Below are 4,463 nucleotides of genomic sequence, written 5' to 3'. Positions count from 1 at the left end.
ACCTTAGGGGGTGCCCAGGGCACATGCCCCCCTACCCCAATTTCGCACAGGAAAAAAATGTGTTCAAATGCCCAAAGATCATTAAATCATTTATAGAACATACAGCATAATTTTGTTTATTTTGCCAAAAAAGTATAAGAATCTGTGCATTTTAAGATCAAGGTAGAAAGAAAACTCAGTGAGCCAGGGGCCAAGACAGGGCAAGGGTAGAACTTAGTGACCACAGACACTACCCACATCTTGGGCTACTCAAACATCCCCACGGGCCCTCCCTGCTCACAATTAAACTTCTACGCAAGAATAACGACATGATGCTTACTCCCAGCAGGATCAGCTGCCCTCCTGAATCGAGGAAACGCTCACCCTCTCTCCAAAAATGAGGCTCACAAAGCTCCGTCCGTCAGTAGCATCACCCTGGATGGTGCTGGGTTCTCTCCTCATTCCTGCTCTAGCTCTAGAGATCACGCTCGCATCTCAGTATCCTATAACATCCAGATTAAATGTAAATGATCATCACCAGCAGTCCTTACATCTGATGTATGTATACACACAAAACAAGCAAAGAGAATACTCATGCCTGCTACGGTGCTCATTTCTGTAACTGATTCCAAGGCCACTGCTGACGCTTTTCATTCCCTTTTCTCCCTTAGCTATTCTGTGTCCTCTTTGCCCTCAGCCAGCACCTAAGCCGGTCGGGGAATTTCCCCTGGTGAAACTACTCAGATGTTGGTGGTTCTTGGGTTGCTGTGGTCTTCCATTAATCTTTTACAATAGGATGTGGAAGTATCCTGGGGCACCCCAGAGGATCCCCTAGTTTCCATACATAGCCTTTCATGCCACCCTGGCATAGGAGCAGCCCAATTTACCCTTGGTCATCAGGATTGGTCACCCCGCCGGTAGAGTAACATACTTCTGTGCCTGCAGTTTCAGTGGTATGAGGAGCTCCAAATGGCCAAGCAGCAGTCTCGACTTTTAATTCCACTGAACCCCTGACGCGCTCCCCCAGTGGAAGTGTCCCACCCTGGGGAACTCTAATCTCCAAACCGTCAAAGTCCAAAGTTCCAGGGATGGGAAGTGACAGTTTTGTGACTGTGTTATTACATATAACAGCGAGAGTCACTGCCGCTTCCATCTCAGCATTGCTGACCTACGTGTTCTGGCTGTGGGAGAAACAGCACTGTGGTTGGTTCAAAGTACACGTGCATCCTGCAGGACAGCACTCCAACACCGCAGTGTCCCCTGGCTGGCACCAAAACACAGTCCCCAAAAGGCCACTTCAATGTTCTGTAAGCCCAGCTACTTCTGGGCAAAAAAGGACATGGTAAGACCAGAAAATTCCATAGGTATAATCACACTGCTACGTTTCTTTTGCTGTAATATCAACTCCTTGATCAGAAGTGATGTCATGTGGCACACCAAGGCTGTAACAAGGCATTCCTAAGTCCATGGATGTAGTGGTCAGAGACGGCAAATCCATACATAGAATAAGTGCGGATTGCTGCTCTCTCCATGATGGATGGAGTTCAGTGTAATCAGTCTGCCATTGGATGGCTAGTTGCTATGGTGAAGGTTGCCGTGTCAGGAACTCTGCACAAGTTTGGCACTCATTGGTGGTATTAGCTAAATCAGTCTTGATGAGAGGAAGTCCATGCTGTTGGTGTGGGATGCACCCGGCTAAGTGGCAGGTCCTCCGAAGGGCTGACGGGAAGATTGTAGTTTATATTCTTGGCAGTCGCAGGGTCTCTCCTCAAGGAGATCCAGCCTTCCTTGCGTTCATGGGGCTCCAGGACTCTGAACCGTGCAAGAGTTGTAAGTCTCTATTGTGATGACTTCTGCAGGATAGCCCCCCCCCTTTTCTTCGCAAAGATATGGAATCAATCTAAGTGCCCATCGACTGATGAGTGGATAAAGAAAATGTGGCATATATATACCATGGAGTACCACTCAGAGATAAAAAGGAATAAAATAATGTCTTTTGCAGCAACTTGGATGGAACTGGAGGTCATTATCCTAAGTGAAGTAACTCAGGAACGGAAAAATAAATGCCACATATTCTCATTTATAAATGAGAGCTAAACTGTAGCTACACAAGGGCACACAGAGTGGTAAAATGGACATCAGAGACTCAAAAAGTGGGAACCTGGAGGCGGCGTGGGATGAAAAATTACCTGTGGGTAATTACAATGTACACTACCTGGGTGATGGGTCCACCAGAAGCCCAGGCTCTGCCATGACACAATATATACATGTAATGGAATTAAACTTGTACCTTTTACATCTATTAAAATAAAATATAAAAAATAAAGTAAAAAAAATTTCACCCCCTATTTACCTGAGAAGATTGCTTTGAGGAACTGCTGAGATGATGATTATGAAATTACTTTATTAACTACCAAGTGCTGTACATTTGTGATAGGGTTTTATTATTATGGTTATTATTACATTGCATGGGCTGTTAGTACTATTGCTGTAATGGATACTGGGGTGTGTCACCATGTGCCCCTCCAGCACGGAGGGCCTTGTCTCCCCAGCTGCTGGGAGCGTTGGCTGCCGACAGCTCACAGCTGAGTCGCTCTCGGGCATTGTCTCAGCTGAAGGGAGCTGCCTCACTCAAAGTTACTGCATTCCCCGAGGGTGGCTTGCATCCAGTGACACACAGGGAGAGAGAGCTCTGCCCTCTTGCCTCAATTTAGGACATCATCTCTGAAGGGTCAGCCCGGGCCCAGAGCTCCCCATGGGGTTCTGCAGCAACTGCACCATGGCTCAACTTCTCTCTCTGCCCCGTCTGCTTCTCTCGCTCCCTTGCAAGTGAGGTTTCCAAGGGCACTTCTCAATAAACCCCCTAAGTGAAATCCCATCTCAGAGTCTGCTTCTGAGGAAGCCAGCCTAGTGCAATTACCACAGTGCTTCCTAGTGTCCGCCCATGCATTTGACCCTTAAGCCCACCCTAAGATGTGGGAAGGACAGAGAGCGTTACACATTCTCTTTCAGATGAAGAAATTGAGGTTCAGGTGAAGTAACTCACCCAAGGTCACACACGAAGTCAGGGCAGAGTCAGATCTGAGCACAGGCTCCCTTGACTCTCCGACAGATATTTTGATCATTCACTTCTGGAAAGAAGGCAGAGATGACTGTTGGGGGCGGGGCAAGGACTAGAGCTGGGGAGGATGCCGGGTGTCAGTCTCTTCTACTTGCCGCAGCAGGAGGAGAAGGGTAGTGTTATCCTGGGCTCCGGAATCCTGGCAGGACGAGGAGGGATTCACAAACACTCCTGGAGCACCTATGCTGGGCCAGACTCATTAAATAGGACCCACTGTGGGAGAGCTAGAGCCGAGAGTCCTGCCCCTGGGCCCATTCTTTCTCTCAGAATATCATGAAGAAGATCCAGGGTGGGGGACAGGAAGCGTCCATCCTTACGCAGAATCCATCAGCTGCCGAGCCTCTATGAGGAGCCATCGGGGGTGCAGAGGTGGAGAGGGCGGGGGCGTCATCCGAGTTCAGTAGTCAGGAAGATGGACAACACTGCCCGGACTGTGACAGCGGGAGCCCCCAAAGTCTGCACTGGAAGGACGGTCTCTCCAACACGCACAGAAGGATTCCAGTTGGGGAGGACAGTAAGAGGTGCTAAGGGGCGTATTTTCTTCAGCTCACTGGTTCCTCACTGCCAAAGTCACAGACTCGATTGCCCAGGTCACAGCCTATCTCCAGAGACCTCTTTGGTCCTTCTCTGGCAACCTGGGCCCACACTGCCTTAGTTTTCTCATCTCTGAAATGGAGCTGATAAAATAGCTACCATCCAGTGAATACTAACTACGCGCTAGGAAATTTACATGAGTTATTCATAACCCTGAGAAGCATAGGTTTTTAGGTTTCAGTGATGAGGAAACTGAGGTTCAGAGAGTTCAAGCACCCAAGGTATAAGCAGTAAATTGGCTTATTGGTCCTCCCCAACAGGATTATACATTCACAGCCTTTGACCTGAAACTCGGCTGCACCTCCCACCGCGGGCGGTTTATTCCCTACCCAGTCGATACTGGGCTTGTCCGTGGGACCTTCTTGGGCCTGTGGAATGTTAGTGGAAGGCTGTGACAGGAGCAGAAGCTTTAAATGTGCCATGTGGTGTGGCTAAGGCGTGGGCGCCCCGGTGATCATGAGAAGAGCATGGCCCCATGTGGGTGCTGTCCTTTTAATCTGGGCACCAGAACGGACAAGCAGAGCAGAGCTGAGCCCAGCTCGTGGCCAGGAGCCAAGCACAGTGGCCCTGCAGCCAGAAGCAGCGCTCACCAGCGGAGGCCAGCCCCTGGCAGCAGAGCTGCCCCTGACCCGGGAGCATTTGTCATAAGCCAGCGAGTTCTGGGGTGGTGCGTTACAAAACATTATTACAGCAAGAGCTACGGATACGGCGGCAGGGCTGGGATACGAAGCCAGATGTGTTAGAAGCCAAAGCCCTTACCATTTTCTCT

This window comes from Eulemur rufifrons, chromosome 20, assembly GCF_041146395.1.
Source record: "Eulemur rufifrons isolate Redbay chromosome 20, OSU_ERuf_1, whole genome shotgun sequence".
In the NCBI taxonomy this organism is placed as follows: Eukaryota; Metazoa; Chordata; class Mammalia; order Primates; family Lemuridae; genus Eulemur; species Eulemur rufifrons.
This window is presented reverse-complemented; position numbering follows the sequence as displayed.